Here is a 12,626-nt window from a genome sequence, read left to right on the forward strand (position 1 = left end):
TTGGTCAAAATCTATTCCATGTAACACTTATTGTTGAAAAGTGATTGAATTTAAAATAGTATTTTAGCGACTTACTTGAATTGGCTTTATGCGTTGTCTTGAGCAATTTCAATAATGAAAATATGGTTATCACGTTTATTCTCGAATCTTTCTTTCCGCTCAATATTCTAGGCAGGAAAAAAAACACAACCTATAAAAAAATGACGACTGTCAACTCAAACTCTATATTTCCAAAGTTTTTGTTCGAAACTTTTTATGTATAGTACAGTCGATTCTTTGTTGCTAACTTTGTAGTTATTTAACAAATGCAACACTGAAAATAAAAACTCTTGTCACGATTAGATACGGTCGTTTCCATTTATTTTTACTTAGTATTACAAGAAAAAAAAGATGAAAAAGAATGTGTTAATAAGTGTGAGTTCTTTAAATGACTAACTTAACGGAAACTGAAACATGAACTCTAATGTCATGCGCCAACAACGAACATATCACATTTATTAATTTGCTATTTTCATTATATTTATAAGAGAAAGAAGCATTTCTGGCCTTTGTACATATCAAGATATAAATAATGTTTGTTATGAGGACGCACCAGACAAGGTAGTGTAGGGTGGGTTTCTTTGTATGGAAACTTCGGTCAGTCTAGCGTGAAAAGGTCACATGGAAGAATTTGTGGAAGTCTCCTTCCGAAGTTTCCGCTTGTTTTAGACGGCGACATTTTGGAAGGCACTAAAGCGGAATGGCGCAAAAAAATCGATAATCATAAAATACAAAACAATCGATCCTTATTGATTTTTGTGTCTTGCGATTGATTTTTCTTACGCAGAAGAATAAAATACACAGAACATATAAAATTAGTGTGTACTGAGGTTTTATCTATGCGGAAATATACCAGCTGTTTTAAGACAAAAAAGTTTATAAAGTAAGTTTTTTTAATTAAATCATATTTAGATATTTCCTCAAGCAATAATGTCTTATGTGGTAGCAAAATGTCACTATTGATGCGACATAGGCTGTGAGAATGTACTGACTTTGTGAATTAAAAAGCATCAAACATTGATGTTTTTGGGGTTTTTTCATATTTTTATATATAATTTTTTTATATATATGTATTTTTTTTTTGTAAATTCAAATAAAAAATAACATTTTTCTTCGGACAGCGACCTTTATATTATAAGGACACTTCTGAATACTGTTGTTATCCTGAGTTTTATTTGGAGAACACTTTGCTTGACGTAATCTCATTAATTCTCTCGATGTATCTTGTCAAACTCGGGAATCTTTCTGATGAACTTGGGAATATTTCTGTCGAACTCGAGTATCTGCAAGTCAATCGAACCGCACATTTATTTAATCCGCAGGGGAAGAATGTTCTCATTCCGTCAGTCATGATTGTGTAGAAATCATTAGTCATTCGCAATTGTATTCATAGGCCACCCGCACTTGGGATTGAACCTTTAATCTTCAGCAATGTAACTTTAAAAACGAAATTTCACTAAGAATTCACATGTTTCAATAACTCTATCCGTCAATCTATGCAGTTCGCGATGGGAACAGCGTAAAAAAACGAGTTGCCGTACCTAGAAGCTCTGCTAACTCGCATTGGTCAGGGTTCTATTTTGCTACATACTGAAATTAAACTTGCATTGGACAGTATCTGAACTTCAATCCCACCATGTATATAATGCAATGAAAAAGATCCGCCTATTTTTTACAACATCAGAGAAAAGCAATATGCAGAAACAACAATGCATATCAAGTAGCGTATCATATTAAACTTAAGATATGAAAAGGAACATTCATTTCGAATACGCCATTTTGTAATCAAAGAATTTTCAGTTGATTTTATACGCCGCGACCTTCAACTACATAAGTAGGATAAATAAATGTGTAAACCCAAGGCAAAAACGAACTCTTCTTCTTTTAATCAGACTATTTAGATAATCTAAATTTATCTGACCTAGAAACCCTACTAAACAACACTCTCAAGCACATATTTTTTCTGAAATTATTAAAAGACGGCCAAGCTTTTGAGTCCATAGGGAACGATCTCACATAAACAGACAAAGTGCCTTTCTTATAATATATATATATATATATATATATATATATATATATATATATACTAGTCTTTCACTTTTACACAAGGTTCAAAAGAATTTTTCCAGCTGATAGATCCCGCACTGTCAGTTAAGATTCAACCTCTGTCTCATTGACTAAATGTTGAATCCCTCTGGCTTTTTAAAAAGTATTTTAATGGTAAGTTCCACGACGAACTACACACTCTTGTACCTCCTCGACGTAAATAATCCCGCCAAATCCGACAAGTAGAAAAATCCCATCTATACAGTAACGATCCCTAGATGCTAGAAAACCTATTTTAATAGGTTTTTTTTTCTTAGAACTACTAGCCTTTAAAATTCCGGGTTCCTGTTTTCCTGGCTGTACTGACATGCAGAAGTTTAGTATAATGTATAGATACCCCTTGCTGCTTAACTTCCTGCATAGTATCCTGCAAATTATATCCCATAAAATTATATCCATACATCAAAGTGGTTTTCTGGTTTATTTGGGGTGAAAATGCAATTAAAAAATTAAAAGTATTGCAAATTAATTGGGCATCTCCATGGTTATTGATGAAGATTCAAATCGTATGTCTTTAGATAGCTGCTGTATTCAACGTATGGGTATCGACAATTTGAAAAATAATATTACATTATGTATTTACGGTAATGCCTACATTTGTTAGAAACTAGTAGGATACATTTATATTTTTATTTTCTTAAACTGATGGAATAATCAATTAATTCGCTTAGCTTAGAACTGATCTATATATCATATCGATAGAGTTTGTGTTATTGTGTGTGTCACACTTACATCTTGTTTCTTTCAAGTGGCTGTCGTTTAATTGTTACGTCATTCCATTTTCTTGCAATAAAATTTTTACCAAGAATTCTTCATAAGGATTGGTTTCGATTTGGATCAAAGCTGACGGAATTAATTGATCTAATTTTTAATAAATAATTTTACCAAAACTTCTTCATAAGTTTGGGTTTCGGTTTAAATTCAAGCTAATGCCTCTAGTTCATATGAATATTTAAAAAAAAATCATAACCTTATGATTCATAAGAATCGATGAAACTTTACTCTATAATTAAATGTACTAAACACTTCATCAAATCTCCACACTTAAGTAATGTACTTGCAATAACCCTTATCCCTGAGTGTCTTCCGGGTCTTGATAAGTGGTAACCACTGTTTAAAAAACAAAAAAAAACGAAATATGTAGAAATTATAACAAAATATTTTAGCGTATTTTACGACTAGGCTACGCTAAGTGGTCTTGCGAGTAAAATAATGAATGATTTGTTCAGTTCATGCAACAGATCATGTATAAAGTGTACACCGTTGAAGCTCTGTCTGATGCACAGCGTAGATGTCATTCTTTTAGTATTTTATCGCGGATTTATCGCTTTCCGAGGAGGTGAAAAGCACGCGCTTACATACAAAGGATGCATCATTAGCCCCCAGTAGGAACGGCATCAGGTTATTAGCTTTCAACTGACACAAAGAAAGATTGTTAGGCCTTGGACTCCACAATTTAATAGCGCAGTCCGATAATAACAAAGCTCCTGTCATTTTGATTTTCAATGATGTTTCCTAAATAATTTTGAACAATACATACGTAAGCTGTGTCTGCTAATATATTCGGACATACACACTGGCAATGCATAAAGCATATGCGTCACATGTGATTAGACAGCTGAGCAAGAACAATTACGTACTATTGAAATCAACTACGTTTCTACTCCTCTCTTTCTCCTTATTTCTTTCAGCCATGATTTCATTTGAGGAGGTGACTAGGGCTTAGTGCTTACATGTACAGACTCACAACCTACGAGTTCCAATTTTGAATTTTATGCGTTACACAAAAATCATTTTCATTTCGGATGTTGGTAATCTCAACGTGGCCTCTCACAGAATTACTTGATGTCTTTATAAAAATAATGATGACTTGATAAAGATCGGGGAAACTAATGCTAACAGTAGAATTTTGGGATATATAAGATAAGGTGATGGATATAAGAAGTAGGTTTTAACACTGTCACAAAAAAACATGTATGGAGGTATCTAGCAAATAATGTTTGTATATAAAGATGTTTATGCATATATATATGCATAAATATATACATATTTACATACATATATGTGTACATATATGTATATATGTATATTAACAAGGTTTAGAAACCCTTTAAGATTCAAGAAAGATTTTTCTTTGCTTTTATTTCTTACAAATTCCAGATTTTAAATATCAGAACAGCCACGGAAGCAGGCAGCAGGAAGGGAATTCCAAAGCCTAGCTGTTCGAGGGAAGAAACTATTAGAATAGAAAGCTTTCTGTCATTTAGGGACGACAACAGCAAAGGGGTGAGATCTTATTGCTAATCGGGTTTGTCGGGGATATGTACGTTGAGGGGTACAAGTGAGACGAGTTCATCAGAACATATTCCATTAGAATATTTGTAAAACAGGCACAGTGATGCAACATTGCGGCGATGAGACAGTGGTTGGAGCTTAGCTGATAAAGCAGGACCGATTAGATTGACAACCCTTTTTTGGCTTTATCTAAGAGGGACATAATTGTGGTAGATGCACCAGCCCAGGCGTGGCAACAATATTCCATGCATGGGCGGATGGTGAGTTGTGTTCGTGCTCAATAGAGGGAACCCACATTCTTTCCAGCAGCCTCTGCAATGTCCTCCATGTATTTGCTTGTAGACCAGGCCTTTTGTGAGTAAGCCCTGCTCTGACTGGCTACAATGTGTCTTTTTTCATCAAAGCGAAGGCTCCAAGCTTTGAGCCATTAGAATGAAGCATCCCTGTTTATATGCTCCTGATTAAGCTCTTCATGGAACTTCCCCGCATTTGATATTATTCTTACTCTTGTTATCTTGTATTTATCTCGATTTACGTTCATTTTTTTCTTTTCTTTCTTTCAACCTATATTCATCATAAACCTCGGCAATTATTTCCTGTACGACACCTTAAATTTTCGGCAAGCTTTGTGAGGTATGTTGAGGTAGATGTTTATGGTGGTTCCTTACTATTTACAATGTCATATATTTTTAGCTTTTGGTGTATTACATCATATTTACAATGGTGGGTCCATATGCATGGTTCATTTTAGTGAGGCTTAGGCCACCTTATTTTCGTGATAGGTATATCCTGCCCACACATTGGTTTCTCTATATTATATTATGTAAGGTTAGGCGTTTTCTGTTCTTTGTAATACTGCATTTCTCTAGTCAATAATACTAAAACCATATGAAATGACAAAGAGACAAGCTAATGTATGGCAGTTATTTTGTTTTGTGTGCTTAATTAGCATTTGAGGATCATTTTAAGGCGTGCTATGTATTCTTGAACCACCTTGTGTCTCATTTTTTCATGTTCCATAGTTACAGTTTTCTTCTATACCGAGATACTTATATGTAGCATCCTCTCCCTGATTTTCAATGAATCCGTCATTCAACCGAAAATGTTCGGATGTCGTTTTGATTGTGTACTAAGCACGTATGTCAAATCAAAACTCCATGCAAACATCCTCCTTGAAAATTGTGACACATTCTATCAGGAAGACAAACTGTATTTCTGTCTCTGCATAGAGCTTGAGATCATCCATAAAGAGCAAATGATTCACTTTTTTACTTTTTATACTTTTTTCCTGTCTCCACTAAAACTGTACCCAGCATCACATTTTAAGGATCGTGCTGAGTGGGTCAATTTAAATGCAGAAGAGCAATAGTGATAAACTATCACATTGAAAGATACCTCGCTGTACACTGAGATTTGAATCCTGTATTGTGCCTTTCGTGTTGTATAGAGCAATAGATGTTTGCCACACAGTCATATGTTTTGTAAGAATATCCTTATGCTCTCGTGGACATTATACATCTCTAAATATCTCTGTATCCAAGAGTGAGAGGCACTGTCAAATGCCCTTTTCTGATCAATCCACGCCATTGACAAAGATTTCTGACGCTTTTTGAAGTCCTGAAGAGTACTTGGATTAATAGGAGTTGGTCCTTGATGCCAAGTTTATTTCTGGTACACCCATTTTGCGACGTTGTGTTTGTCTAGTTTTCTTTAGTTGGGATGTTTTAGAGGTGAACCTTGGGGAGAATTATTGTCATTTATAGAGAATTGACCTTAAGAATACGTCTCCTCTGTTGATGTTGAGTTTGGTGAGACCATGTAAAATAGTTGAGATGTGGTGGGTTCCAGTACAAGGTATCTAGGTAGACAGATGGGATTGTTTATTGTCAAATAGGTCATCTTCAATGATTAGAGCGAATGTATCTAATCATGTTGGAGATGTGTTCCATAGAGTAGGAATTGTTCTTCACGAAGTTAAACTTCTGCTGTGTGAGCTTTTAACTTGTAATGCCTTTCTTGTTAGGCAGTGATATTTGAAGATTGTTTGCCATTTTTTACACATTTCTTTAAGTTTCAAATGTTTTATTTTAACATATTGCATCGCCAAAGTAACCGTCCATGTGTCCTCCCTGTTTTATTGGGTTTTTGTTAATTCACTTGTGTCTCTTTGGTCAAAGTTAACCTTTTAGTCTATTGAATCTTTTACCTTTTTTGTATGAAGATTTTTTTACTTGTTGTCCCTAATATCTTTTTTTCTATTCGTAAGAGAGAACACCTTATTTGAGCCTCCAATATATAATATATCTTTCTTCCCATTTCTCAGACCATGAGTAGGCGAAACATGATGAATAATGTTCTTCTCTCTAACAGACCACTTTATAAGATTATAGTTCCTTTTTTGTGATTCTTGTTTGGCTTTGTCGAATTCCAGGAATGGTATGGTAGACTTTCGAGCTTAGCCTCGTTAATTGTGGTAATCTTACTAGGAGAACGTGCACCATTGCTTTCCTCATACCCATGCTGAGGGTATTATCTTATTCTGGGCGACATTATCTTCGTTTGTGAATTCTTTTTTTTGTTTTTTTAATTTTCTTTTATGTTTAAATATTTAGTCAGTGTTTACTTTAACATTAAAGTATAGCCATATCAGAGTTGCCAACACACCACTGTACAGAGAAACCGAGGATACCTGAGGTTGGTATCAAGTAGGAATTACAATTCCTCTCCTATGTAATTAAGCGTAATGTATGCATACATACACACACACACACACACATATATATATATATATATATATATATATATATATATATATATATATATATATATATATATAGCTATACTTATTATTAAGCAAAATTATATACCCATGAGGTATTTTTAGATTTTTAGATTTTTAACCATAATAAAATAATAAAAAATTCGCAACTTTGACTACACTATATATATATATGTATATATATATATATATATATATATATATATATATATATATATATATATATATATATATATATATATAATTTATTAACTCAGAATCCCAGTGTGTGTCTCAATTATTTCAAAGAGTATCTCCCCTAAAACGCAAGCTTACAGAGCGGTGCAAGACGTGTCGAATAGTTATATTTTTGTGGACCAATTTTTATATCTTTTATCTGGAACACATAGTTGCTAAGGTGTAAAATTGAAGTAAAAACTGAAGTCGGCAGATGTAAGTCGACCAAACCTATTATTTGTACGCATGCGCAAATATACATATATACGTTTAAGCTAGTTCATATTTCTGACGAGAACTCAACCGTATCAACAAAGACTGGGATGCTATATCTTTTAATGTCAATCCTAGCTGATAGCACCAAAATAATATTTTTAAACTTTTAGAATTAGTTCCATATATTTTGTACACTATGTTATATATTATCCGATAGAGAATTGACTGTATAATAACAAATACCAAATGTGTATAAATTAAAATATTACGTTTAAGCGTATTTTACGACCAATACTTCAGAAAGACATGAAAAGACAAGTTACGATATTATGTCATACGTGTTTTTATCATAGATTTAGTTGATGAAACCACCAGATATTCGACAGATAAAATGGGTAAAATATATTGGACGAGATGATAAATGAAAGACAATCTCGTCGCAAGGGACGGAAATGCTTCCACAAATAATCCAATCACTCAGACAATAAATAAAACAAGAATGGATTTGATTATGATCCGACTATTCAATCAACCTACTGATGATTTAAACGTTACGGACAGAACAAGAAAATCTGCGTAGGTAAAACTTATACGACGGAACTTAACCAGAATTATGTGCTTCCTTTTACATGAATAATGTATTTATATCGATGAAGCATGATAAGGTACAAGAGTTATTTTCAATGGAAAGCCACCTATTTTCATTTAAACATTTAAGAGCTCTAAAGACGGGAGTGGTACCATTAAAACGATCGACAGAATTTTTCTTTCTAAGTAGTCATACCTATGCTCAATGCGCTTTTAGCAGCGATGAACAATGGCTGTGCATAGGCGTCCGGAGCGCGCCTTGTGATACGAGGGTCGTTATAAAAGTAAATCCTCCTATATTTTTAACTAAAAACATTTGCAGAATTATGCATACAGAAATACACCATTAAAACAAGCGACCTTTTAGGCTCTAAAATATATTTTTGCTGCATAATCACAACTATTTTCAATGCCTTTTTACGAGGAATTTTGTGACGCATCTTTGCTTCTAACGCACGTCCATGAGAGGGAGTTCCTTCTTATATTCTGAACTAGTGATTGAACCGCGTCGGCGTACAACGCCGAGCTAAACACAAAATCAAGTACATTCAACATCAAGTACACTCAACATCCTCTTACCGTCAAGGCTTACCTTGAGAACTCGGAGTATGGAAAATTCCAATATTCACAAAACAAAATCACTGAAAGAAATACCATAACTATTGGTAAAGATAAAGAGTAAACGTTGGCTACAATGATGGTTAAAATCATTATAAACTTGCCAAGATTTGAAACCGAAATATTCTAAACCGCAGTCAGACGCGTTATCTATTCCGCCACAAGTCCTGTCCGCATGCGGGAGAGATGTTACAGACAGAGCTAAATTATGTTGACATGGGCAGATGACTTTTTGACAAGTTTACGAAGCGGCACAAAAACCCTTATTTCAGGCTTTCGATATGACTCGGCGTTGTTCGTTACAAACCATATAGAGATAAGGACAATCTAGGGACTCACACTTTTCAGGAAAAAAAAAGAATTGTTCACTTCGGTGCATCCGTTCGAAAGTTTTCTTGGAATATAGACACACACACATGAATAGATAAACATTTAGAATTTTTCAAAAGACTGATTGCACAGGATGAAACCTGGTTCCATCACTATGATCAAGAGACCAAAGCCCAGTCAATACAGTGGAAGCACGTGGACTCACCACCTTCAAAGAAGGCTAGGGCGCAGCCCTCCGCTAGCAAGGTTATGCTCATCAGAGTCTTTTGGGGGCCAGGACAGAGTAGTGATGACAGATTTCCTGGCAAAGGGTACCATACTTACATGAACCTATTATGCTTCACTTTTGAGGAAATAAGGGAAGCTATCAAATTCAAGAGGCAGGACAAGATCAGCAAAGGTAGACTCCTCCTGCAGGACAATACTACGGTCCAAAACTCGTATGTCGCCAGATTAGAAGCACGGCGTGTGATTATGAAATCTCCCTCATCCTCTCTACTCTCCTGACCTTGCACCATCCTTGCACCCTCTGACTTTCACATCTTCCCAGCCACTAAGCTGTTTTTGAAAGGAAAGCGTTTCCCAGATTATGCCGCCTTGATTTCTGAAGTCACATCGTGATTGGAGGACCAACATGGTGTGTTCTACAAAAAACGGTCTCCAGAGCTCCATCAAACGATGGGAGAAATGCATAACTCTGTGGGGGTCCTATGTAGAGAAAGACTAATAATTGTGCCAAGTTTCGTTGCTCTACTGCTATGGGAAGTGAATCAAGGGCATTATTTATTGCACGCCCCTGGTATAAATAGTAAAAATACATGAATATCTGCATCAGAGAGATTTGTTCAGTATTCATAGCGATGTCATTTGTATTTCCTTCTGATCCATCCAGGCGAAATAAAAATAGGATGCATTATTTTTGGAACGTGCCTAGTTGTTTATATATGATATATAGTCGAGCGATAATACTTATTCTTATCTCCATTATGGGCTTGTTTGCAGATCTTTTGCAGGACTCGGATGCAATTTACGATTGAGTAGATATAAGCAGGCGACATCGAATTAAACACGTGTAAGTTGTCAGAACTTCATACGTGGAAATCGATGCGAGAATTAATTATATATATATATATATATATATATATATATATATATATATATATATATATATATATATATATTCTTAGAATATATACTAATCCGTATTCAAGGAGTTCAATGTAATTACAGAGCAATATAGTTAATAAATGACAAAATACTATATTCCAAAGTTCATGATGTTTACCATCTCATAATTTATTCCTTTAATTCAGTTGACATTTACAATTCTTTACAGTATCTTTTTCATAGCGCAAAATTAATCACTTAATTATTATATCAATCAGTGCATCTTTTATAGCCTTAACTTAAAATTAACTGAAAATTCAAAAAGGCGTAATGGAAACATATTATAGGATATTTAAAGTTTCTCTTCCAATTTTCGGATTTTAATTATGTCAAAACGTACGTTATTGCCCTTTGATGGATTGATTGTTGCTATTTCCTCTGGTGTCTAAAAACCATAACAGATTCACTGATTGATATGATAATTTTCTAATTGATTTTTTCATAGATAATTTCAAGAATTGTAAATGTCAACTGAATTAAAGGAATAAATTATAAGTTGCTCAACATCATGAACTTTGAAATATAGACATTTCTCATTTAATGACTACTTATATATATTAATATATGTAAATATATATGTATGTATGTGTGTGTGTATTTGAAGGAAATATGCATGCAACACATCAAAGGCTGTAAATGACAAAGTTCTCTCTGATTCTCTCTCCTCTGATCTCGAGCACGTGGTTCAGTGGGGGAAGATGTGGCTGGTTACCTTTAATGCATCCAAAACCAAACTGCTATCCTTACATCATCAACGCTCTGATCACCATCTGGCATCAATTGTGATGGATGCCTCTCGTCTGGGTGAGGCCCCGTGTTTTGACAAGCTTCTGGGTTTGACCTTTACTCCTGATCTGAAATGGAACACGTACATCAAGTCTGTTGCCAAGGTCGCTGGAAAGATGGTAGGATCCTTCTACCGCTCCAGAAGATATCTCACTACGGATGCAATTCTCTATCTATATAAAAGCCAAGTACGTCCAAGGATGGAATACTGTTGCCATATCTGGGCAGGAGCTGCTAAAAACAGCCTATCCTGCCTTGACAGAGTACAAAATAGACTTCGTGGCTTAGTGGGGGATGCCCTTTTCTCTACCCTGCAACCTCTCTCCCACAGAAGAGACGTTGCGAGCCTGTCCTTGTTTTATCGTTATTTCCATGGCAGACGCTCGTCTGAACTCCAATCTCTGGTCCCCCCTCGCCAATCTTTCAAGAAAAACGCCCGTCTAGCTGAATCCACTGTGAAAAATTTCCCCCACTCTATATCTGTGCCTAAATCAAAACGCAGATTCCATGAACAAAGCTTCTTTCTTAGAACTGCACGCCTGTGGAACTCTGTTCCGTCTGCCTGCTTCCCTCCGGACTACAACTTGGATGTCTTCAAGTCCAACGTTAACAAATTCCTAATTAACCGCCCCCTTAAGTAAACATTTCAGCAAATCTCATCACTAACGTAATGTACTTGCAATAACCCTAATCCCTGACTGGCTTCCGGGCCTTGATAAGTGGTGATCACTGTGTAAAAAAAAAAAAAAAAAGAATTTACCTCATTTGAATATCAATTGTTTTTTAATAGAATTGTAATGATTATTTAATTAAAACTTATATTTTGATTGATTCATTTAATCTAATTTAATTAGTATTTAATTATTGCTTTTCAATTGTAAATAGTCTACACTAGTTGCCTTAAAAATCGTAAGCGATTGTTTATTTATGCCATAAGGGTTTAATGTATTGATGAGTCTAAGATGTAGTCCACGTTCAGGAATATTGTAAGAAGTAAAGATATTCGGTTTATCTTTAAGTCGCCCCTCCAATACTTTTCAATGCTCTCTCTTTCTCTCTCTCTCTCTCTCTCTCTCTCTCTCGCTGTATATATATATATATATATATATATATATATATATATATATATATATGTGTGTGTGTGTGTGTGTGTGTGTGTGTGTGTGTGTGTGTGTAAATGATTACTGAAAATTGGCGCTGTTTCATTTTTGGAGAAAACATAAATTACTTGAACAAACGTATAAGTGTCAGCATGGATACACTAAAAGTGGGCAAGTCACGATATTAGATTACATGTTTTTTTTTACTCTCTTAATTGATGAAAGCTGTCAGTTATTATGAGGGGGGTTCAATTATAGCTGAAGGCAGTTGAATATCAGCAGTTCAAATAAAACGTAATCACATCGACAGGGACGAAAATGCTCTCACAAATAATCCAATAACTCAGACAAGTACAACAAGAATGAATTTGATTAAGACCCGGCCA

This window comes from Euprymna scolopes, chromosome 24, assembly GCF_053919585.1.
Source record: "Euprymna scolopes isolate OS-2025 chromosome 24, ASM5391958v1, whole genome shotgun sequence".
NCBI lineage: Eukaryota > Metazoa > Mollusca > Cephalopoda > Sepiida > Sepiolidae > Euprymna > Euprymna scolopes.